Source organism: Tyto alba, unplaced genomic scaffold (assembly GCF_018691265.1).
Source record: "Tyto alba isolate M040663 unplaced genomic scaffold, T.alba_DEE_v4.0 Super-Scaffold_6, whole genome shotgun sequence".
NCBI classification, from domain to species: Eukaryota; Metazoa; Chordata; class Aves; order Strigiformes; family Tytonidae; genus Tyto; species Tyto alba.
Window position 1 is genome coordinate 43,226,300 of NW_024881327.1, and position 26,498 is coordinate 43,252,797.

At 38.1% G+C, this 26,498-nt stretch overlaps 1 protein-coding gene across 4 annotated transcripts in view; it reads left to right on the forward strand.

The window, feature by feature from the left end:
• Positions 1-26,498, forward strand: part of SORCS2 (sortilin related VPS10 domain containing receptor 2) — a 564,009-nt gene that overhangs the window by 101,490 nt on the left and 436,021 nt on the right. Inside the window, exon 1 of one of the 4 annotated variants that reach the window (XM_042807692.1) lies at positions 15,784-15,828. The exons of the other annotated variants lie outside the window; for them this stretch is intronic. The gene's annotated coding sequence lies outside the window, so the exon portion shown is untranslated. Of the gene's footprint in view, positions 1-15,783; positions 15,829-26,498 lie in introns of those variants that run through there. 4 annotated transcript variants of the gene reach the window in all.

Genomic DNA, 26,498 nt, shown 5'->3' on the forward strand with positions numbered 1-26,498 from the left:
TTCAAAAAGACACTGTGTAACAGGCAATGAATAAGATATATTGCAAATAAGGTCATCTTGTTATACAGCTAGAAGTAATAAATTTATACTGCTCATGATTGTTTTTCTGTATACATTTATTCTTCAATGGCATTTGAATTTTTTTCTTTGTGTCTCAAAACAACAAAAGACCTTACTGTAAAAGCTCAGAAACAATGAAAGTAGAAGGAAAATCTAAGAAAGGAGAAGAGGCAAGGACCATTGTAGAGAATGGGTGGCAGAGTATGCTCCTTCAAAATAAATTTTTATATATTTTCAATAATATAATTTTAATGGGAGACTGTAACCTGACAAGATACAGAGTTGCGTAAACAAAGAGAAAAGGAAACCTTTTGTGCTTTAAGTTTCTACACTATCTTAAGTTTGAAAATTTCAGTAGAAAATATTAAATTTTGTGGGTTTATAATTAAATGTTTTAATTTTAAATGCCATTTCCATCTAGCTTCTTCCCTCTTTTTTTATTTTACCACAGGGAAATGAGAGGATGTGGAAAGATTGGGAAAAAAACAACAGTGGAGGAAGAAAAAAAAAAAAAAGAAACATATAAGTCTTGTCAAAGCAATTAAGCAAAATCTCCAAACCTCTCTTCCAAAAATGTTGGGTTCTGAGAAGTCCATTTCTGTCTACAATCACCTACTTTGAAAAAAAATTTACAAGTTCTATTTGCTAAGTTATTATGGATAGAAGTGAGAACATCTAGCATCTTTCTGAATGATATGACAATTATAATTACCCACACAAGGAATAATTTTTGAGAGTGGAGGGATCTTTGGTGCAGGTGTCAAAGACATGGCAAGATGAAGTGTCTGGAAACTGAAGCTAGACAAATTCAAGCAGAAGGTAGAACCACAGGTTTTCAACAGGGGTGTGTGTGGGGGGTGTTATCCATAGGAACATCTCATTGGGGATGGTGCTCTAGCTCCATCGCTTGATATCTCACATTGGTAGGAAGCTTCCTAAAAGATGTACTGGAAGGAATTGAGAGTTTTTTGGGAGTTATACACTCCGTTCTGTCGTAGATGATATCAGATGAGATATCACAGCAGTCCTTCTGGTCTTAAAATCAGAATCTATGATACATGTTTTCAGGCAGGTTTGTGAGTCTCTCTTCTATGGCTGTGAGATTCATCCTACATGCTGAGCCAGAGTAACCAGACGCGTTGCACAGAAAGGCTTATCTGGCTGTTTGAAGGGGACAGTTCGGAAGACCTGTGTGATCCCGTACAGCATGTGGTACAGTCAGGGCTGCAATATCTTCTGTGAACCGGTTGACAGCTGCGCATGTTGGCTTGTAAATGCATACAGCTGGGACACCCTCATCGCTCCTCTGCATGTGCTTCTCTACGCTTTATTCTAATTCCCACCTCAGCCCCAACCAGCTGGTAAACATGCAACAGTATACCAATGTCCACTCTGTCACAGGAAGAATGTATTGCTCAAGTTGCTGCAACCGACTTCTTGAAGGAACCTTAATTTGGAAAAAGGAATTTTTGTGCCCTACATTATCTGCTGTCTTTTGTAGCTTTTACCAAGAATGTTAATTGCAAATCCAGGGAGAAGAGGAGGATCATTTCTGTGAGGTTGGCAGCTCTTTACTGATGAGTAAAAAGCTGTCCTGCTGAGAGCCAAGGTGAGCACTGGAGGATTTGCATTTTTCACCTGGTTTTAATGTTTCATGGAGTTAGATGTGTTGTCACTAGCACTTGTGTCCCTGCAGAAATGTACTGTTCAGGTCACATCCTGTAATTTCAGGCAAAGAATAGGTGGAAGAGTCAAGCTTTACTGCCATCATTAGCTACCAAGTTTAATAGCATGAAAATAAAGATATTGAGCATAGGGTGAACATTCCCTGAGTAAAAGAGGCTGTTGCATGTGAACAGGAAGGTTTTACTTTAATCGTGTGAAAATGACTGAGGAGTTGGAAAAGTTTTTAAGGATATTCAGAGCTAATATTTGCAGTAGCTGAAGGAATGCAAATGGGACAAGAATTTTACTCACTTTTTCTTGGTTCACTATCACTTCAAATGCAGTGACAAGAACCAGAATAGTATTACAGATTTGTGGATTAGGATATACAGTTCCCACTCATTAAATAACATAGCTTCATAGTTGTCCAATGGATAAAGAAAAGTAATTTTAGGTTCACATTGTAAAGGGGGGGAGATTGAGACAACTGAAATCTATCTGAGTTTTTCTCAGTACAATATTTGGCCAAGAGAGGAGCCTGTCTTATGCTAGGGTCAGCTACAGGTGGTTCTGGCTCCTGGCTTGCCCAAATTTATGCCTGTGTGATGGAGCAGTGTCCTGTCTGCCAGGTTCCACTCTTCCCAAGGACAAGGGGAGGGGAGTTGGGTAGAGCTGAGGTGGTGACTTCGTGCCTGCTCAAGACTCGCTCTTGGAAGGAGACAGGAGACCTTTTCATGGCTGCATTTTTGCTATCCCAGTGGACAAGAGGAAAGTCATATCAGGTTAAATTACATGCTCCAAAAGAATTCATTAGTTAAATCCTGATACATCAGAGGATTTGTGCAGGATTAGTCAGCATTAATACTGGGCCACTAGGAGTTAAATTATCTTCCCAGAGTCTCAGAAAGGAGTGGAATCAGAGCCAGGATTTGAAGCCACATCATGTGGTTGGACAATGAGTCTTGGCTCTCTTTTCATGGTGTACGGATCAGCTCGGTAGAAACATCTATTTTTTTGTAATATACATATTCAGAATATCTGCACAATTAAATTGTATCATTGACCCTTCAGCAGTTGCATTTGAGACGTCTGTGGACTAGAGGATTCAGACCTTCGTAGATTTTATATTTCCTAAATTGATTTTGGAATTATGTTTTCACTATTTCAAATTTCCCCCCTGAAATACCAACATTTGATATACTTTCTCCATCTGTCTCTGTCCAGATTCTAATGGTTTGTGAGGTAAATTTAATCTCTCTATTGCATTGTTAGATTCAACGGCTTGTCAGCATTTCCACCCTGAGCCGTGTTATGGAGATCTTTGTAACTGATCTGTGTACTAGTGAAATTTGGGCTTAAATAACTAAGATGTGAGTGGTTTCCCCCCCTGTTGTTTATGGGCAATTAAAATAAATTGGTATGGAATGTGGTTTTAAGTTTGAGGAAGACCTAATGTTTAGACAGGGAATTACTTAGGAGGTTGTTTTTTGCTGCTTACAGTTAGATAAAGCCTGCCTTATTAGTGCAGTTTGCACTTATTGTTAATCTGTCCATGCAAAACAAACAAGGAGATTGCCTAATTCTCTTCTTAATCTCACTTTCTAAAAACTGGTGTTATTTCAGCATCTCTAATAGAATTGCTGTAGATTTACACTGAATGACTACTATGACATGGTGAATAATGCTCTCTGTCATATGTGTTCATTACTTGGTAATACCTGAACTCTGCTATCTTTAGTTTCATTGAGTAGTATCTCAGGTCAAACAGGGTATAGCTCACTCCCCATGTGTACTTTGGGCATGTATATTTTATTCCAGGCATTTACTGCTGCAAGCACTATATGCCCAGAGGGTGCAAATTTACACAGCTGTGTGTCCTCTTACATGCAATTCATTTAAGGTATTCACTGCATCAACACATAGTGAAGCAAAGTATTGGCCCAGTGCTTGTGGCAGCATGAGGTCTGAACTTTGTGCTGGCTCTTAAGATATCCTCATTTGGAATACTTTCCAAATTTTCTATGATCAACCTTATATTTGTGCCATCTTATTCCTCTTTTCAAATCTAGGTATGCACAGTGTGTATGTTAAGGAAATGAAATCATCTGTTTTAAAATCTCATTTTAGCAACTCTACCTTGTGTGCATAGTTCTGTGTGTGCTCAAAGAACTAGGCATGTGGTTACTCATTGTGAGATCAATTCATCAGAAATGAGTAGGACAGAGGGAAAGGTTTGAAGACAAACAAATGTGATCACTTAACATGTTTTGAAATAAATTGCTGCCTGGGCAAAGTATGTCAGGGAGAGATCTGAAGTGTGATGAGATGGGCAGAGCCTTGGCAAGCTGATGCAGATTGCATGGTATCTTTTACTAAGACTGACATACAAGTGGCAGTGCAGGACCATTAGAAATTAAAAGCCTAAGTAAAACTTTTTACATGCTTCCATTCACAATGCAGACAGTAGAGACCTAAAAGGAAGTGTACTACTTTTTCTGAGAGGGATTTTAAATGAGAATAGCATTAATGAGGATTAAAAACCCAAATGCTTGTTGTATAGGAAGTGGGAGCCAGTCTGTGACATTTATGCCATTCCTCTGCTGCCAGTGTCTCTATTTCAGTACTGCCTGTGCATCGTGGAGTGGGTTATACCAGTGTAGCTGCTGGAGAGAAAGAGTTATAAGATCTTCTTAACCTGGTAACAGTCTTAACTCTGCTGGCTGATGATACCTGGTTTAGAATCCCTTTTTGGTGGTTCTAACTGTTGAGTTTATAGCAATGGGTGTTCTCATTAGTGCTTCTGGCAATTTGCTGGGCTGTTTGTCACTGAGAAGTGACCTGTGTTATGCCAGTGCTGTATAGGACAGTCTGGGGCCCCTCTAGGTATTAGATGCTGGATGATCAAGGCTAATAAAACATCTTCTCTGGAAAGTCCTGCAGACTTAAGAGGTTGATTGTCAGCAATCACATTCTGAAGCTGCATTTCTTTACTTGCTTTGTGCTTCCTTATGTTTGCTTACAAAATAAACCTCCTATATTCAGTGTTGGATGAAATGTTGTCTCATCTGAAGTCATTGGGGCCAGCATTTGACTTCTGATCTTCCCAGTCCTCATGCTTTCCCCTGGTCTGGAAAGGATTAGGGATAGTTACTAACCTCTGTTCAAGAGCTGAAGATGAGCTCTCCCTTTCTACTCCAATTCCATGGGATGCTTATTTGGGAATAGTCCTGATCTTGTCAGAAATGTTTACTGTATACAGCTTCTAATTGTCCTACTTATTGGTATCAGTATGAGGTTACATTTATTTTGCATTTGATATGATGGACTAATTCTTTTCAGCTTTTTAAGACTTTATTCAGCTTCCTCTAGGCATCTTATTTCTAAATGTATGTTTTCTATCTGTGACAAATGCCAGGATTTGGCAGCCTAAAGGTAGAGGTAGCAGGAGGTGGGGGAGTTCAGTAAAGAGAAGAATTTGCCTTCTGTTTGGAGAGAAAGATCAGTAATAGCTTTGATCATTGCATTTTTGTAAATGATTTGACACAGATCACTGGTGACTGGACCATGCTAAAACCATGTGGTCACTTCACATTAACAATCAATATATAAGTGCAAGGCAGACAAGAACGGCATGAATAACTGCTTTTCTTGAATGCTTGGCTGCTTCTTGCCAAGTACAATATATAGGTGGCTTTTAGAGATTGATGGATGAACATAATTTTTGTGGTCTCATGTGTGGGAGCTTAAGCTGCAATGATAAAATCCAATTTAATATTTTTTTCTTTAGTGAAGGTCCGGCAAGGTTAGCTGTACTAGCAAGTACCAACTTCAGTCTTACCAAGTTTGGTATGCTTCTAGCATATCAGTGGTGGGAGATAGGAGGATAGACTGAATTCACTGTTTTCAGTTCTTTTTGACCCCCTCCATTAGATTTCTTCTGTGTATAGTGATCTGCGAGTGCTATCCTTGACATTTTTTCATGTGGGTGAGTGATGCTGAGAGGTGAAAATGAGCTGTTCCATCTACCCCCTACACACTTTCTTCTGTCTCTTTTATGTGTCATCTATTTAACTTTAATCTATTTTCCTTGTATTAATTCTCCTTTCATTGCTACATGACACCAAGGAATGGCATTTACACTGAAGGCTTTTGGGAATTTGGTTACAGAGGTAGGGAGTCAGACATTGTGAATAAGCAGACAGAAGATTGGCGTGTGGCAAGCATTTCTTTTTCTGCTGATGAGCCCGGCTCCTGAGCTTTTATATGTATCAGAGACCAAATTCACATCTGACTTGGCAAAGACCCCCCTAACTCTGGAGTAGACTGATATAAAACCTCAGGACAGAAATTTGTCTGGTTTCTTACCAGCTCCATCTTTGAAATGTAAATAAGCTAGAATTGATTCTCTGTGTGTGTGTGTGAATGTGTGCATACCTTCATACTTACTTCCCCAACTGACCAAGTATTTTAGAATTCTCTTTTCTGTGATTTTTCTCACCTTCTATTTCATCCAAGGCCTTTCTGCCATTTCTAACACGTACAGAATGCTATGGAATAAAAATCCATGTAGAGGTAAGCACCTTAACCCAGCAGTCTGCTCTTTACCTTCCATGCGGGCAGATGCATAGACCATTTGAACGCACTCTAGTTTGAGAAGAAAGCCTGCTTCAGAGGAAAGACAGTGTTTGAGAAATAAAACTCATGCTTTCAAGGACTGGGGCAGAGGTGGAATGCCATTCAGATTTTTCTTCAGTTTATCCTTTCTAAAATTTCAAATTTTAGGTCAAAACCATGTTTCTCAGAGAACTCCAGCTACTTCAAAGTCATTCTGCCTGCAAAAGTTTCACAGCTTGGGCTGAAGTTACTGATACAATAAGCTGCTGTGGGCTTTGAGATCTTGTGGGGTGTTCTAGCCAAAAGGCTCTTGTTCATTAAAAATTGAAGTGGAGGGTTAAAAACAAGCCATGGGAGAGAATGTGCAATGTTTTTTAAAAGTCTAGGCATTTCATGCTTCCTAAATTTTTAATATTAGTTCATTTTATTGTGTTTTCTCAATGTTAAAAAATGCTGTGCAGCATTCAGAAGAACCCATTTTGCTGTTTTTGTAATTAGTTATTTTTTATCTACCTGTTCCACCATAAATTAGTACCTTGTCTGTTACAGACACGAACCGAGAAACCATTGTTCATGGTGTGTATTAGTATCACCCTTTTGCATATAGAGGGTATAGGCATGGGGAAATTTAGTGATTTGGACGTAAGTTCTACATCTGCTCAAGGCCTGGATCCCCAGGAACAGAGCCCACATTTTGCAAAGTGTCTGAAAATATTAATCTGTTTTATATGACAGGGTCTGCCATTGAACATGAGAAAATGATTTAAAAATTGTGCAGAATTTAGTCTCCCCAAATACTCGCAGTGTTAGTTAACCATCAATATTCTAACTCCTGTTTTATTGAAAGAACTCAGAGATGTGAATCAGTCTTTCTATGGCGTGCCCAAGCCAGATGTCCCAAAGAGGGATTATAAGGCTAATGTAGGAATTCTCTTGCTTTCACAGCAGATCCCTGCTCAACTTCCACCACTGAGATATAATTAGAATCACAGTCTTCTGTGTTAAATGCTGCTGCTTAGAAGGCAAGTGTGTGAAAGACGGCAAGATGATATATGCTTCTATGTCATAAAAGCAGTTATAAAATTCTACCTTTATTCTAAATTAAAAAAAAAAAAAAGTTGTATCTGTTAAGTGAGTTTATCCAGGTTCAGATTGTGAAAACATTGGAGTTTGCATCCTGTGTAGCCTTAGAACTAAACCACGTAGTATTGTAATCTGATAAATAACATTAAATTTTTTTTTCTATTTAATTGTATATATTCCTATCTGTATGCAAAATTCAATCCATTTTTTACTGTTAGCTTTGTTAATAATTTAATTGATCTGAAAGTCAGATTTTTGTACCACAGCTTCTGCTTGCTAATATTTCACTGAGTTGGTTTTAAGGCAAATCTGCCTTTTTAAGCTCAGTTTTCCTTTTTAGCTAATCATCTTTGACTGTGTACCAGGAATTGTCTGAATGCTGCTTCTTGCACTAAACATCTAGTTCATTTCCTTCCTTGTTATAAACCCACTTACTGTAACAGGATTGCCATTTATTTCAGCAGTACAAAAATATTCTGTATCATTATCAAAGTAACCACCTGGAGTGCTGTAAGTAATGCACATAGATGGAACAAAACTCTGCTCTTTATTACAGATTTTTGAATGCAAAGTGGCTGCATGTCAATTTAAAATAATTATTGACCAGTAGAGTTGGTCAAGATTTATACTTGTGTAATTGAGAGCAAAATGCAGCTTCATGTATACAGCTTCTAATAATGTAGCAGTATTACATGAGAAGTAAATCTAAACTTTATTGCTGTCTAATAAATTATTTGGTGAGCACTGTAATTAAACTACAAACCAGTTCATTAGATGCAGGCAGTATCACTAGATTGGTTGTAATATAAGCTAGGTAGTTGCAGAATGTGAGTGGCTGATTGTGAATATTATTGCAGTGACAGCAACAGTTAATTCAAATAATGATGGAACCTTAACAGATGAGGTTGTGTGACAGAATTAGCAAAAGCAGATTTGCTGAATAATTGGTTCTTTCTTGGTACAGTAAGTAATTGATTTCTATTCTCTTCCTTCTCCTCCTTCCTCTTACAGTTGTAATCATCAATCTGATCATATGTAGATAATGCTCTGAGACTTCAGCTACAGCTGTAGCATGAGTTCAGTGCCTATTGAAATAAAACAAGCCTGGCAGAAGAAATGCCAAACCAGATCCATTACTGAGCCAGCAGGTGCGTGGTCCAGGAGTGGCGGGTTGGGAAATACAGGCACTCAGCTGGGAGTAACAACCAACTGCACTGTGCTGCAGCCAGAGCAGGGACAACACAGGGGGTTCTGCCACAAGCCTGCTGAGTTGTTCTACCTGCTCCTATTTTTTTTTTTTTTTTTTTTTCAAAGTTTCAGCCTAATGTAATGCTTTCCAAGTGTAAATTGCTGTGTCTGCACTGCAGATTTGATGTAGCTGTTCTTTTCTTCTTTCACTTTTTTTGACTTTATCTGTTGCTAAAAAAATCTGTCAGACTATTTTACTCACAGATCAAACGCTGTTTCATGCTGTCCTTTTCTCTTACAGTGTGAATACTTGTACATTTTTATATACGAGCCACTGCAAAGTGTGTGCATGCATATGAGCTCATTAATGTATACGCCTGTGAGGATGCACATGCTACAGTGTTTTCAGAGCTATAGTGACATAGTTTCTCAGCAAATGCTTTCAGGGTGTGTAGCATGATATAGTACATAATCCTGTTTAAAGCTTTTTTTTTTTTTTTTTTTTTAATAGCACCAGACTGTGGGTTGTACTGCCAGATTCTAATAGACAGTAGTTGTTGTAATAGCCATTTTAAGGAGAAAGGAAAGACATGAAGTAAAACACTGGAGGCAACTGGTTAAAATGTGGCTTGATAGGCAGGTGTCCAAAGGTCAGATGTTGCTCCAGATTCTGTATTAGGATAAATAAATTTTCATATACAGTAACATTTCTCAGAAAGTTTAGGATTGGAGCTATATTTAGTACCTCAAGGACCCTGCTTTGATTTTGTTTTTGCATGCTGAAAGCTTTGATTGGACCTGTGTGTTAACTTGCCATCACTTCAGGGAAGTGTTACATAGATTCATCAATACTCATTTTCCTGTGCCTTGACTACCTGATGTGTTCTGCAGCAGACGGGGGGAATAACAGCTCCCTGCTGCTGATACCACTGCAGTCTCTACACTCCTCTCACACACAGATTCTGTTTTTTAATGCCATATAACTGCATTTAGGAGTTCAGTAATTTGGGACATCTACTTTGCAAACTCTGACAGTGCTGAAATAAGCCTCCTGAATAATTCTTAAAAATAACATTTTTTTTGTGGGGCTTCATACACTGGAGTGGCAGGTACAGACTGTGCAGATATAGAGAAAACTCTTCCTTTTATATGTGGTCTGTGTCATATCTTCGCCATTATTGTATCTTCTGGATTCAGGCATGACTCCATCTGGATTCTAGAATTCCTCTAATTTTGGGTTAACCTTTTGTGTTCCAATTTCATAGAATAATGAAGTATTGACCCAAACTATGGATTTAAGTGTCCACACAGTTTGAGGAGAGAAATTAGTTAGATAATATACACATTTTGATTCCTCTCTTACTAGCATGCATTTTCCTGGATTCTGGACAGTTGGGAAAGTCAGGCTTTTTAATTTGCAGTCCGTAGGATTCTTGCAGATGCTTTGCAAATAGTTTCATACTACAAGAACTTTGGACTGATCTTCTGCCAAAATCCAGGAGATATCATCCTGCTTTTTCTGATAAAGCAGACAGTCTTTACTAGGTATCCTCTCAACCAGGATCTAGACAAGCATAATGAAATATGGGCTGCTCTCTTATAATCTTCAGTGATCGAATAACATTTAAAATAATTTCCAAATTGTAAGTTCAGTTGCAGTTCATCATTATGCTCCTTGTTTTAAAGAGTTACAAGATTAGGTACAACAGATTAACAGCTCAAACCCTTGTTTAAATATTATAAAATCTGAATACTTTCTAAATCTGTAACTTCATACCTTTATTCTGAAAACAATTGCATATATTAGTTATATTGTGCGCAGACTTCTGTCATTGTTCCTTTCCACCCAAGGAAGGTTTTTAAATGACAATGATTTTTGTTTTGTAATAATTTGTAATATATATAAGATATTGTGATAATTACGTTTTTTCAGCATTTGGATGCTACAGGATAAATTCAGCTTTGACTCTGGACATTTGTGTTGATAAATCATCAGTTATTGTTTAGACAGGGTGCTAAATAAGTAACAAACATTTCATTTTCCAAATTCTGCTTTATGGACTTTTTCTTACCAGTGTTGACTGCAGCATCCAGTTGAGAAGTGCTGCCCCGTACCACTGGTATTGAATTTTGACAGTTTACATAGAAACGTTAGAGAGTTCTTAGTCCCAAATTTTCTTCATGTTTCCAGTTATGCAGCTGATAAAAGCTGTTCTAGGAAAGATCGGAGTTCATGTTTCTTGTGAAAGTCATGGATTTGCCGACACTTTCTCTAGATTTAGTCTTTTCCATCTGGAATTGTAACAAATGTAAGTTTATGGATAAGTAGCTCTGGCACCAGTCACTTTTTACTGTATTGTCAGTACTTGTGGAGCAGAAATCCAGACTCTCATAAAAATATGTAGCATCCTTGTTTATTTGCAGGTGTACCAATTTAAAATTGTAGATTTGCTGCTTCTACTGTTGAAATGAGTATCTTTATCAATGATCTGGATGAGGGGAATCAAGTGCAGCCTCAGTAAGTTTGCAAAAGACGCTAAGTTGGGTGCAGTGTTGATCTGCTTGAGGGCAGGAAGGCTCTACAGAAGGATCTGGACAGGCTGGATCGATGGGCTGAGGCCAATTGTATGAGATGGACTTGGCAGTGCTAGGTTAATGGTTAGACTTGGTGATCTTAAAGCTCTTTTCCAACCTAAATGATTTTATGATTCTATGAAAGTGTGGAACAGTGTGTTATACTCAAACCTTACAACAAACCACTAACAGGCAATTCTTGAAGGATTTTTAAATTTAATTCTGTGTTTCCTGGCTGGATTAGCTTTCTTCTCCTGTGTTAGTACAATGAAGGTTCCACTATAAAGTTGTATATAAAAAAGTATAATTTAAAGAATAATGTGGATAGATGCTGTTTGACTCTTTGATAATTATTATGGTTGTTAATCCTTAAAGATCCAAGAAGCTATGTGAGACTAATTGGGTATTTTAGAGCTCTGCTATGTTTATCTAACAATTTAAATGCTTCTAAATTTAGTTGGAAATTTACTTTTATTTAAGACTGGGTAAAAAGAAATGGATGTATTTAAATGGATACATATTCTTCCATGCACAACGGTATATTGTTTTTAAACCAGTTACATCAATTTAATTTGCATTTGAATGTTTACTTATGGAAATTAAATCTGCCAGAGTCAGATTTATTTTTTAAGGGCAACCGCATGGGGTTCAATATTGCAGTTTGAAATGACGTTGTTTATGGTACAGACACAACTGAGTATGGAATGACTCTAATTGGAAGGTAAAGCAAATTGATTTAAACAGTCTGTAGTGATGCTTAATATAAGTACCCACACAGTACAGTTGGTAAGCGGTAACTTCTTAAGTGATTGTAACTCTATGCCTCTCAGTAAAGTGCATATATCTTCAGGAGAAACTTAGGGCTTGGACTTGTAATCAGTTTACTACTGCTTAATAAAGTACTGTGCATCAGCTGAGGCACAGCAGTGAAAGCCCAGCAACATAATCTACCTTAAATCTCAGTGTAAGAGGTTTGAGCTATGTGGGATTACCTGGCTGTGGTCTGAGAGTGTGCATAAGGATAACAGAGTTGTGTTAACATGAATTTGGGACAGTAATGAATAGCGTGTAGGGATAAGTGTTTCTGTGTTTTTCCTAGTGTGTTAAAAAACATCGGTGGATTACAGCCACCAGTTTGTAAATGAAGAATCTGTTGTAGTTATTCCTGTGTTACTCTCCAAAGCCCATAAATCAATTACAGAGGTATTTATTTGAATTTTCTTTACAAATTCCATTAAGTCTGTATTTAGAAGTTTAAATTATATACCTTGATGTTTTTCAAAAATGTTGAACTTTCAAGTCATTGGAAGTTGCTACAGGTTGAGCACTTTTTAAAAACAAGTCACGTGTTTAGGCTCTTAATAAAATGTGTGAGCCTAGTTTTAGCACCCTCAGGATATTAGACCCAAAGTCTTTTACATTAATAAGATGCCTTCCATTTATCTTAAAGATATTAACTCAATCTGTAATTGATTCTGAGCTATTACTGCATTTTTAAACATAACTTTTTTTTTTTTTTTTTTTTTTTTTTTTTTTTTTTTAAGAATACCTCATACTGCAATGGAAGGGCTTCTGGAGAGGTATTCACATACAGCAATCACCTCTGTGTAGCTGTACAAAACAAACCAGTGACTCAGTTAGAAAGAATTGTTCAGGGACTGAAGCCTGTACAATACAGGTCAGCAGGTAAAAATGCAGACTCTGTGTAATTGGTAGCATTTCTGTTATTTACAGATGTAACCTCTCCTCTGAGTTCTTCTAAAAGGTAAAAGATGTTAAAAACCAATATTTTGAGTTGGGCTGCTCTCTGTGAGGTGAAACAGTGCTTCCCTTCCAACTCATGTTCTGTTTCTCAGCAGTGTCAAAAAGTAGTTTAAAGTACGCTTGTTCACATAGTGCTTAATTTTGAATAGGAAAAGAAATCAGGACATCAGGACTGCAAGCATACTCCCATTGACTTGAATCCAGTCATTTTAATTAATACAGCCTAAGCTGGTGTAGAGTACTGTTATTTACCCAGTTGGCCAGGTGATATGAAGAAGACGTTAAGATCTGAGTATAATTCTTCCTGCACATGCATTTATTTTGCTTTAAAAAGCCGTGGCAACCTGATGGTGCTGCACAAGAGGCAGGAACCAAACCAAACTCTCTTCTGTTGAAGACCCTTCAGGTGAGCTCAGAGGCTTGTGGCTGGGTGTGCTGGACCTGCTCTGTTGATAGCCTGAGGATGGCAAGCTTCATGCTGTCTGTCACTGTCACCTCTGTCCATCTGGGTCTCTGGTGTCCTGTCTATCAGTGTATGGGGAAGCAAATAAGCAGAAATCTAGAGCACTCTTTTGAGACTTCAATGATTTAGTACAATGCTCAGGTTTTCTGTTTCTTTGATTAAACTTCTTTCCAAATCTCAGTTCTGTGTGTTTAAAATTAAGATATATAAAATCAAGATTAAATAGTAAGCTGGAATGATATTTTTTAGGAAATTAACCAAGATAGGATCTTTACTGTCATGTAATAGAATATTTTTTATTAATTCATTTAAATAGTCAAACTCAGATATGATCAGAGAATTAATGAGATTACATTTGATGTAAATTTCAATTCATTATTACTGTCTCCATGTTCATAGACTCTGTAATAATGTCTGTGTACCATGCTAGTTCAAAAGGATAGGCTCTGTCGTGGAATGCATTGAGTGAGCACACACAGTTGGGAAGTGTCTTGGAATGAATTAGAATTGCATATTTAATATTGAAAGATTTCTGTGATACTGTAGTGATCTGTAAATATTAAGACTGAAACAGTAGCTGATTAAGTCAAGCCACTCTGTCTTATGAACACAGTTTAGGTAACAACCCCAGCCTGGGTAAAGGAGAAGGGTTTTTTGTTGTTTTTTTGTTTGTTTCTTTTTTGTTTGTTTGTTTTTGTTTTGTTTTGTTTTTTTTTCATTGGTTGATTGGTTTGTGGTGGCTTTTTTTTGTTTGTTTGTTTTGTTTTTGTTTTTTTTTTTTTTTTTTTTCACTTCCATTAATTATTGAGCAGAAATACCAGAGGAATTAAGCTTCACTGTAACTTTTCCTCAGGTGAATATCCTCTTACAAAAAAAAATCCACATAAATAGTATAACGCATGTCGTTTTCTGAGCTTAAAAAATAAGGAAGAGGTGATAGAAGTTTAAAAAACTAACAGTTTCTAATCAATTCTTATCTCAGGTTTTTAAGTTTATTTAAGTTTGTAAATGTAATTTGGACTTGAGGAGCCTCTGTATGTATTTCACTTCCAGCTTGGGTCTTCTCTGGCCTTATTTTAGAAGCCTGAAATGTGCTTTCATTTTCTTTTTGGTGTCACCTGTTTTCCTTGTCTTCCAAGGGATACTTTTTTATACTAGCGTTGCAGTCTACAGAAGAGAGGGTCCAAGACGTTACCTGAAAGCACAGGTTTAAGAGTATGTACTGCAAATGTCATTATGTGATTCTATTTGTTGGCAGGCCGTCTCTTTTTCATCTTTCCAAAAGGCAGATGGGCTTGTTTTGATATTATTTGAAACTAAATTAAGGTAGGAGAATGGTTATAAAAAACATGTTAGTGTTGGAATGAGAAGTTTAGAGGAGCCCTTTCAGGCCCGTGCCTGTGAATAAGAGTGTCAGCAAAGTAAAGAGTAGGAGGACTGCGTCTGACTTGTTTCTTTTCACTACTTTTTGTCCTAGTTTTTCAGCAGCAAACTAGAGGCTGGAAGCTGCTCAGTGGCACTGTATGGTGCTGTGGCTCTCCTGACAAGCCTATTCCAATGTTATCCAGGTATGAAAAAGCCTTTGAACCCTTTTACAGAGGTGGTTGAATGTGACTTTTTCTGGTAATTCTTTTCCATGTTTTCTTATTCAGAAAGGGTGACAACTGCCTCTTTCCTAGAAGCTGAGATCTGAAATTGAGTAGCTTTAGTAGCTGTCTTTCATCATTCTGCTAGGAGGAAGAGGTCAGGCCACTTAAAGATGATGAAGACTGATATATCACAGACAGGGTCAGAATCAGAATTTACTTCATTCTCATAGAATTACATTAACTCTTGAAGAGCTGGATTTTGCTCCAACTTCTGCTCTGTAGGCAGTATTTTCAGCAGACTTTTGTGGATCAGTTTACAGAAAATGTCTGCTGTCAAGCTGAATACATCGTCTTCATCAGTGATTATATAGATCTATTTTTTCTCATCTATCATCACTTCATGAACAACTATCTTACATCTCCCTTCACAGTTTTAGTTTTCTTTTTAGTTTGCTTTAGTTACTGAGCTGCATAAAAGTCTTTCTTGTACCCAAAGTAGGAATTATCGTAAAATTCCAGTGCATAAACTTTCCTACAGTACATCATGTGTCCATTGATATCAGCAAATTGAGTTGTGTGAAGTACATGGCATGGAGTCTGTTCTAAAAAAACAGGTTTGTCAGCAGACCCTTCTCAAATCCCTAGTCAAGAGAGCAGTTGGCAAGGTCCGGGTCAGGTAGTGACCATGGACCCAATGCTTGGCTGAACCCAGATTTTGCCAAGAATCATCAGTTTCAGAAGGCTGATGCCATATGACGACTGAGCAGTGACCTATATTATTGTTTAGTCTTTGCATGCCAAGTCTTTTGAAGCCAGTGACTTGAAAAGGTAAGTCCTATAATTTCCATATGTAAAACCAGGTTGAAACATACTGCTGCTCTGATACAGAAAGGCTGACATTGCTACAGCTTTCTCTAGCAATTCCATAGCTGTTGAGGCATTGTTGGCCGCCTATGTTGTTAATGGTCCATGTTTAATAAAAGTAACTACTTCTGTTCCAGATTAATACCTTGACCCAGATCTGACAATCTCAGAATCATCTATCACACACGAGTTTCTCATCTCCTCCTGTTGGCAGGTTCTGTGCCTTTGTTCCAGATAGAGTTGCTCTCTCCTCTGATGCAAATGTACAGTCACTTTCCAGATAGAATCTCTGTCCCATAAAAAAGATTTATTAATTCCAGAATTCCCTTTCCAGATTTAATTAGTGACTCTCTTAACCAATTTGTACTGGCACCATATTTCTTGTCCATTTCCTTCTAAAAAGGTTCATAAGCTAACAGTGTAGTTGACAGTGAATTGACAGCGAATATGTAAATAAATGAGTCAACGCTGGTCTTGGAAGGTCCTAATAGTGGCACAGTGTTCTTGTTACAAAGGTTTAGTTGTTGTTGAAATCCGGTAAATGAAACTGGAGCTTTAAAACTGGATGTGGCTGCTACCTAGAATAGTTTAATCCTTTGCTTCCTCTAATATGATAGTGAAACAGTATAGAAAGCTCATTTGTCATGTTCATATTCAGTGGTTCATAGTGAACCACAGTGCAACAAATTTTGGGATCCTGTTTGAGGTGGCAATTTTCATGACTTCTGGTCATGTTCATATTAGAGATTTTCTCTCAGGTATATGGAACGTGTTTGGTTTTAATCCCTATATATGTAGGATGGAGTTTTCAAAACTGTCTAGTATAGTCTGCTCCTATTGAGGTTCCTTCTGGACTTGGTTCTTGACTGTATTCCATGACCAGTATACCCTTGTTAATAAGGAATTACAAACTTGTGATTTCATCTGATTAACTTTCCATGGCAGTGCCTTTATTCTCTCACTTTTACTATATGATAACATTTTTGCTGTACTTGAGCAAGGACTCTTCTGAAACATTTAAAGTCTTGAAGGAAACTCAGTGTAAAGATATTTGAAAAGGGTTTCTTCTTGAAAATCCCATTATCCAAAGAATACATAGAGGGAATAGTTATGGTACCATGAGGCTTCGTATGAACGTAATTGAATGGAAGGTAGTATTTTAGTGGTAAGATTTATGCTGTACAAAATACTTGACTGAATATCACCTTGCATTGAATAATAAACCAGTAGGTGAGATCATCCTTTAGGTAGTCACAGAAATGACTGGACATATTTGTCTGTCTCCTTGTTATTCTCTGCTTCATTCTTTGCCATTCTTTTCCTCTAGGTCTTCCTATTCAAATTCACCATGCAGAACAGCTGCCCTGGGCAAGCTCCTGCTGAGCCAGGCTGATGGGGGAGTGCAGATTTTTGTTCCTTTTCTGTGATAAGTTGTGGGTGAATGTTGGACATAATGAACCCAGACAGAAAAAAAATAAAAAATAACATACTAAAAAGAAAACAGAGCCTGAACACTTTTGGGGAGGGTGGGACGGTGCTCTGGGAAAATGCAATTGCCATGTATTCCATCTGTGTCGGCATCGGAGAGGAATGGTTATTAGAGCAGGACCCAGAGCATCACACCTGCAGTCCAGTCTCTGTGGGATAAGTAATTACGTGTTAATTAACAAGTCTGGTATGAGTGAGAGTTTGCATGTCAGCAGATAATCTGTATAGTGACTAATAAGCTGCAGAATGTTTTCAATTAGCAGGCTTGAAAAGGAAATCCCAGTGAGTGTTTTGCTTGGTTGGGAAAGGACTGAATGAATACGCTCTGTTGTTTGGACCCTCAAAATAGGAAAGTGGCAGACTTAAAAACTACATTGTAAAGATTAAGATCTGTGAAACACATACGCTTAAGTTACTTGCTACTGCTATGCATTGATGAAATCATACAGAGTAAATTTCAGTGAAAATAAGTTTTTCACTTGATTAAATAAGATCAAACATGGAAAAATTCCACTCTTGTGTAGATTCATTAAGGCATTTTAGTAGTCTAAAATGTATTTTTATTACAAGTTTTTTAATGGACTGAAGTAGGGATAACTCCAGAACCTGTTCATTTGGGATGGAAACAAATGTTTCATTCTTTCTTTGACATAGATTCTGGGAATAATTGATTATACTCCACCTCTGTTAGGCTTTTCACTGTGATCATCAGGTGTTAGATTCCCTCCATTATATGTTTACATAGTAATGTAAGGAGAAAAGTTATTTCCCAGTGACCTGGCTTGTCTATTTTGACTTGACTTTATTTTTGTTTTGTCCGTATTTGTACTCAGGGGCCATATTTGGAGAGATAATTTCCAGAAGTGTTTGAGCAATTTTATCTTAGGATGGTATTATAAGGGCAGGTAATCTGGACACTATCTTCTAATTAGCTACAAGTAAGGATTGCTCATACAAGGGAAGAATGATTAAAAGTTGTTTAGTATGTTACAATTTATAAAATTAGAATATAAAATTTTTCCACTAGATTGGACAATTTAAAACGTTCAAGACATCTAGTGTATACTTTGAACAACTTTCAGGCCCTGCAGATGGATCAGAACTGGTCAAATTACCTAAAAGGCGTGGTTTTCAAGTTAGATTCTTGATAGGTGAGCTGTAGTCAGAATTACAGTCAGACAGAAGACATACACTGTGTTGGCTCTGGTGTATTGAGAATTACTGTGATGAAGATGTGCTCAAAATATGAGTGATTTCCAGGCGTGTGAATATCCAGAAGTACCTGTCACTGGCTCCATGTTGCACAGCTGCTTTTAACCTTTTCTCCTAGTGAGGCTGTTTTTTGAGAAAGAAAGGCTGATAGAGACCTGCTTTGTCCATTCCTCACCTGCTGTGGCCCATCTTCAGCTCCTCCCAAGCATCGTGGGAGCTCTGCAGAGCCCACCCTGCCGGGGCTGAGCTGTGTGAGCAGGAGTACAAACTCCACTCCTGTGCTCTTGCCACATTGCATATCTCTGATAATGAACATTTTGCAGCGAGAGTTTTTTATGACCTTGGAACAAGTGCAGCTTGGATATGAATAATGTCAACAGTTGTAGATTTTTCTTTTGAATAATAGTCAGTCTTCAGGTTGGCAGTGAGCTGTTGGCATGTCTAAAATGCAGAGTACAGAATCCCTTCCTTTCATCCTCTTACCCCATGGAAACCACTGAACTTCAACTTGTAGTGTTCATGGATTGAGTTGCCCTTTATGGACCTTCTGTCAACTTCAGAGGCACTGCTTTTTCACCCAGCCCCCATCCCTCAGGCTGCTGCTGCTGCTGCCATGCTTAGGGAAGCAAGGCAAAGGCACATGGTAAGATGTAGTAGAGTTGGGCTGGTTACTTTAAAAGTCCAGATGCTGCAAGAAGTTTTCCCCAATGTCTCTGGTATGTTCTCCTGCAGATCCCTTTATGCCTGCTACACTGAACTGATGCTGGATGTGAGATCTTGATACCATCTAAGGCATCATGTCCTTCATGGAGCTAAATTTTTTTTTATCTTGTAATTAATTTATAAGGTCCTCTGTAGTACTGTTAGGAAAGGGAACTGTCCTTCTAGAGCAGGCAGGCATTCTGCCCTGTCAGATAAACTATGATCCTTGACTTCAAGCCTTTTTGATTGTCATGAGACGTGTTAGTGCTCACCTCCATCAACTGCATACTAGCAGGTTATTTTTAATTAATCTAGTTCAGGATCTTTCCTTCCTCCCACCACTTCATGAAGGATATCTGAGCTTGTATTTCACTCAGATCAGCTTGAAGATTTTTTAGCTTTCTCTTGTCATGTTAAAACCAGGGTTGTTTGAAGCCTAAGAAATGGCACGCATTTTTCATTCTGAAGATAGCATGCATCTAGAATTATGTCCTCACAGGTAATTGAAGTTGTGGCTGTTGTACCAGCCACCTCTTTTCACACTGTCAGGGAAAAGAGGTGCCGTGGAAGACTACTAGCATCTCAAATCAATGGTGTTTCTAACACATACAGACCATTATGTGTATAAATATGAAGATTTTAAAATATGTTAGAGTGACTGTAAATTGATTGACATCAGAGGTTTTTCCTTGGATAGAAAATGTCATTGCAGTCATCTTGTGTTAATCCTTCTGGTTTTCCATCAGTCTGACAGCTGTCCTTAGCTTATTGTTGAGAATGCTTGTAAAGGGGTGACAAGTCATATTATTCCTCCCTTACATGGCTTGTTCCAAATTTAATTAATCTAATGTAATTATTTTAAAAGTAATTTTCCCTCCTACTTTTGGGTAAGGGTAGAAATGATCTAATTACTTGCAATTCCTCCTAGAAAGTACTGGGTGCATTCCTGCCTCCCCTGCAATTTGACAGGTTATGCTATACAAAAGGCTGAAATAAAAATGCCACTGAAACAGTAGCAATTGGCAGCACACTGTTTGACACCGTTGTACCACTGAACAAATGGTCGGGACTTTTAAATTACTATGAAATAAAAACACATGGAAGTGTAATGTAAAGGACTTGACTTAGACTTTCAGATATTTAGCCAACCTTGTGGAAGTCATTTAAATTCTCTGTACGTGTTTGTCTCTTGTTTGCCGTTACCTGTGTGATTTACAGTTTCTAGAAATTCCTCTCATGAATGTCTCTAATATGCTTTGAGACACCTGGCTGCCAAAGAACAATAAATATTATCAAATACTCTTCCAATTCTTAGAGCGTTTGGTACTGCTGACTGAACTGGGGTCACCACCGTAGCTTTAAGAACAGACTCTCAAAGCACGCAGTCTCAAGTGAGGAGTAGTTTTAAAAAGCTCATTCTTTTCCAAGGTCTATAAAACCAGCTAATCCTGAACAAAAGCTGCTGTCTTTAATCTTGCTGTAATTTCTGAAATGTTAATGCCTCTTGTCCTGGTTGTCGCGATGAATCTGCCTCTATGCTGTTTGCAAGGGCTGGTTGAAATGGTGTGGGATTCCTGAGCTGAGGTGGTTGGCCAAAATCCCATCGTGCTGTCTGCTGCGTGAGCGTGCATTACCCTGGCTGGGCTAGAGTGGCATGCTGAACCTGCTGGGTTTTTAAGTAGGCATCATAAGTCAGACACTTTATTGTTGAAGTGCAGAGTTTGGTCTCTTTAATTATTTGTTAGCCATAAGAATCTGAGGATTCATGAACCGTCTCTTTTGAGGAATGCAATGATTTAATCAGATAAATGTTTAAAGTGGGGCTAAGATAGCAGCTAACCACAGCAGAAAAATATTTCTTCCTTTAAGATAACCTCTTAAATATATACATATTTAAAACCATTTTATCTTCTCTGTCTGATTCTAAGCACCCCTTCTGTCAGCAGCAGACAGAATTAAAAAGAGAAAACCCTCAGTGGATGCCTTTATTTTTTTGTGAAATGTGTCAGATGATAAACAAAATGTAACTGGGTATTTATTTTACTTTTCATGTGCCCTGCAAACTGTGGAAGGCAGCAAGAGAGGGATAGAGCAGCAACAGCCTCATAAGCATGGCTTTTTCCTTTTTGCTGGCTTTCTGTTTATACTGCTTTTGAGTGAACACTGGGCTAGAGATGAAATGTCTTTACTCATCAGAGCTGCTGGGAATAAACTGGTGCAAAAAGCAACTCCTTGATTACAAGATCTTTAGGTAAATGTTACCCTTGCAATAATTGCCATTTCCCCTCCATCTCCTCCGCAGCACGTTTTGTTCTAGCAGTGCATAACAAACAATAATAGCAAAAATAAGGCGTATTTTTTACAGTGGTTATTTTCTGTCTCCTTACTGAAAAGGACACATAATGGAATGAATCTGGCTTCCCATCTGTTGCTAGGTGCAATTCAAAGTGGCAGTTTTGACCTATAAAGATTTGGCTGGTTTGCGTCATGCTTACCCTAGAGACAGCCTCTCCCCTTTAATTTCTCTGTGTCTCCATTTTCCATCTGTGAAAAATCAGAATAACACTACTTTTCTACTTCACAGGGATTTTACAAGGACACATTTATTAACAGGCACAAAGCATAAGCTCTATATTAGACATCACACGAATACCTATGTTTAAAAAGTTGCTGCCACACTCAGTCCTACAGAACCCAAGTTGGTTGACCTTCATTACACAATAGAAGGTGGTTTGTTGTCCTAGGCTGTATTATGGATTGCCAGCTCCTAATCTTGCCATTTTTAAACACATGCATAATATGATACTTAAAAGTTGTCCAGCTGAATTTAGTGTTTCCCATTAAATAGACTGGGACATCCCAGGGGTATAAAGTTAGAAGTGCATTTACATGTTGCAGTTTTGGATCCCAAATAAAATAAGGGACAGTGGGGACCACAAACTGTTGGCTTGTAGGAGGTATATGTGAGATATTTACTTTACTTGAGATCATTTTCCGCAGAGCACATATATCTAAAATTGTGATTGCCTGTTGTATTAGAAATGAAGTAGTTCTTCAGTTAGCTTCATAAATCAGAGTTCTCAGGTGTGCTTTTGCAGTCACATGCAGGTCAGGTTTAAGCAGTTCAACATGCCTATTTCAGAGAAGATATCTCCAGGGCATGTTGACTGATCAAAGCAATATTTTACACCTGTACTAAATTATGGACTCAGTCCTGCAAGAGTTCATGGGATGAATAGGGGCATTTTAAGGAGCCTTGGCTTTACAGGAGCAACCCTTCAGTATAGATGTATGGCATTTCATACCTGTCCTGTTTCCAATGTGATTGTTGGAATGACAAAATTCAAGCTCAGCAGTGGTAGTAGTTCTGCAACTGAACAGTGGACAGGGCAGCAGCATTTCTTGTGGATGATTACAAGACATGGTTCATCAAGCTAGATGAATTAACTTCCTCACTGGTGTGGCTCTCACCTTGGACAAAGTGAGGTCTGTCCCTGCCAGACCTTTATAACCCTTGGTAAAATGTGAGTCTTATTTCCCTCCTGTGCTAGGCATGGATAGCACTCTTCCCATGATGCTAGCCCTTAGTGGGGATTTTGGTGGCTATTGCTAAGCTCACAGAGACAGACAAGATGCAGGCTGTGCCAAAGTATCACATGGGAAACTGTTTATAAGGTCTATTAAAGATCATTGCCATATTTTATGTTTTCTATCACACTACATCCAAATATCTATTTTAAAAATAATATTATCTTCATAATAGTAATGAAAATGGATCTTGTTTGATATGATATTGTTCTCTTAAAACTCTATGGTGTTATGTATATATGCATGCACAGGCTTTGCAGAAGATGCAGAGTTTTCTACAAAGAACTACACCAGCTAAAAAAAAAAAAAAAAAAACAGAGCTGCCATCTACCTGAGTAATTCCCCTTAATTCTGTTCTTTGAGGTTTTGATAAATGTAGGAGTTTAGCCTTTTCAGGTCTAGCTACTCTTTAGGAATCTTTTTGAGAGAATTTAAAAAATAAATAAATAAAATTAATCTGCAGCAGAGTTTTTTTCAACCTGTGTTCAGGAAAATGTTAACAAACTGCAAATAAGTGGAAAATTTAAATATAGCTTAAAATGTATTCATTTTAGTTAACTAAACAAAACACATAAGCCCCTTCATTTGAACATCAGTGATGTGGAAGCTGCAGTTTTGACGTTTGTCAGTGACAGAGCTTTTGAGAACGGGAAATAAGAATATCAGGGAAAGATAGAGACAGGGTCTCATCCTGCAAGGCTTTACTTGTTTGAATAGCTCTTCTTATTTCCTTAGGGCATGTTTGCAGTGTTCCCGTGGAAAGGCTCTTAATTTTGCTCAAAGAACAGGGTCATGAGGAGGTGACTTCTCCCTGCATGCGAGGGAGCAGGCAGGTCGAGCTGCGCTGAGCCTCCTCGCATTCCTCCTGCTCAGCCCAAGGAGCAGCGCTTTGGCTTGACCGCGTGAGCTATCTCATGGCACCTCGTTAGCATGGGATGATGGCTTTATTGGGGGAACAAGTCGTAAAAAAGCTTCCTTTGGTTAAAAATGAGCAGTTTCATTTTAGCGTGATGACAGCCTGATACTGAGGATTGAATTTTTGTGTTAAAGCTAGTTTTAGTGTGTGTGCAGGCAAGAGAAGAGAACTGTGGACTCACATGCCTAGAAAGCAGCCATTACAGGTGGTGAAATCAAAAGAAAGAAAACCTGCTGTGATTTTTTTAATTTTAATTTTTTAAAACTTCTGAGGTTTTCACTTTCCTGCCAGCTCAGTGGACATCTCTTTAAGTAGTAAAACCCCTGTGTGGAAGTTCAGTCCCTGAATCTCACTCATAAGTGTTCATGAACAAAGTACCAAGGATGAAGGTGTCAGATATGTTTTTTTACTGCTACTTGTAAAGCAAACATTTAGTTAATGTATTGCATGGTCCTGTATCTTGTCATCATGGAAACACAGTCTACCAAAAATTTCTGTCATCCATCCCAGAGTTAAAACCTAATGCGAGAAAACGTGTGTGTGTTCCCCCCCGTCCCTTCATGTAATGTAATGCTGGTGTTTAAAAATCCATATTCACCTTTCATGTGAACATCCTAAAGTGCTTTTCAGATGGGAAAACTGGAGCACAGATTAGTGACGTAGTACTTCTGGCTCCCTATTACAATATATTTATTTAATCTTTCTTCTGTATCTTATTACCTAGGAAAGCGGAGCTTGTTTTTTAACAGTTCATACCATAGTAGTGTCCCCACCCTGCCTGGTCCTGAGGTCTCCAGCTGCTACTGCAATGTAAATAATGCATATCAGCAGGTCACCTGGGGGGTGGTGGGGGAGGAGGGGTTGGGCAAAGGGACCAGAACCCAGGCTTCAGGGCATGTTTTCTTGGCTGCTAGACCAGACTGCATCCCTAGTATTGTTTTTCATCATTGACATTATATTGATGTCCAAGGAAAATGTCACAGAGAAGCAACCATGCATTTGCTGAAAACAGGGCTCGCATAATTGTTGTTAGACTTACAAGCATAATGCACACATAGCTCACCCAAAAAAGCACATGATTATCCACGGTCAATCACAAGGTGGTACGTCTGTCACTGGATAACCACAGACATGCACCACAAAGAACATTATCTAAGTTCTTCAATGCTAAAATGACAGACCTCTAGTCCTCTACCTGACAAGTCAGCATAAACAAATATACGTGAGATCTGACTCAAAGTCTTATTAATTACTGCTTATTTTTTGTGATGATAGCCAGTAGAGGGCACTGGTAGATGTCTATATAGTACAGAACTATGCATTCACTTTCCATAAGAGCCCAAATAAACCTACACAACTTATTGTGACTCGCTGCCAAGAATATGTTGCATTTCTTGCCACAGTGCTTTACCCATCAGTATTTTAGGTCTGCTTGAGCTGCAAGCAAGTGGATTTAGTTCTTCAGCATGTGTTGTAGATGTCATGCTTTAGGTCAGGTGGTCTTCATCTAACTCCATTGACAACAAGAACAATAGTTCATGTGATAGATGATTTTCTGCTAAAATAACAAATAATATTTGCAGATAATGCATTGAGATATTCATATGTAATATGCATGTTTAGAGTTTAGGTGGGGAAGGGTGAAAAGTGTTACCTATCTTGTATAATTTAGCTACCTTGATTGGAGATGGTCCTAACTGGAAATACTATAGTTCTGTCCTTACTGGTTAAGGTTTGAGGTGCAGCTATTCTCTGTGACATCCGTACTTGCCTAGATGGTGTCACATCCATCTAACATACAGACATACTATCTACAAGGGAGACACTAATTTAAAAGGGGTGTTTGGTGTTGTGGGCAGGTCAGTAAATTAGTTGATTGGCTGTATGGACCCACATTCTCATATGAGACACTGTGACCCTGAGGCCCTGGCCCATTCTCTGCTATCTATATATTTAATATATTTTTTATGTGATGGATCCATTTATGTCCCATTCTTTGTGAAATAACTAGCACAGTGGTGATCAGAGTTGTGATCAGAGCCCCTGGCCGTTACCATGTCATGAAAAACAGCAATGCAATTTCTACCTTTAAGGCCTGTGATGAGCTTATCGTGGTCTTCTATGAAATATCTATCTTTTAAATGGTGTTCATTGTTACTCCTCATAAAGTCTGCAAGAGGAACATTGACTTGCCACTGAGAATATTGAATTTTAGAGCAAACAGATCAGTTTTGGCCATTTTGTGGTGTTTTGGTGCCTTTGTATTCTTCAGGTTAAAGTGCTATTTATTCTTAGTGGTGTTGACCTGATTTTAATCCTAGCTAATGTTTTGTAGCCATTGAATGGAAGATATTGAGTGAAAAAATAAATTCAGTCTTATAGAATGATGCTATATGAGCAGTTTAAAAAGGTCAGAGATGGAATTCATTTTCTCTGTGTTGCTGGAACTCCTGTGTTTGAGTGTTTAGAAACTTGATATGCCTTTATAGCAAGTGAATAAATCAGAGAAAACCTAGAGCTTTATATTGGCAGTTCATGAATACCTCGCTGAGTAGCTTCTCCTTGGAGGTAAATCAGTGAGAGGTAAAAGGTGTAGAATGTCTTCAGCTATTTGTGGATGTAGAACAGATTGAAGCAGGATGGAATAGAATCCATCCATGAGTTAAGTCACCACAAATGGTTTTCAGTCAATGCACAGTTTCTGCACATACTAGAATAATAAAGAATG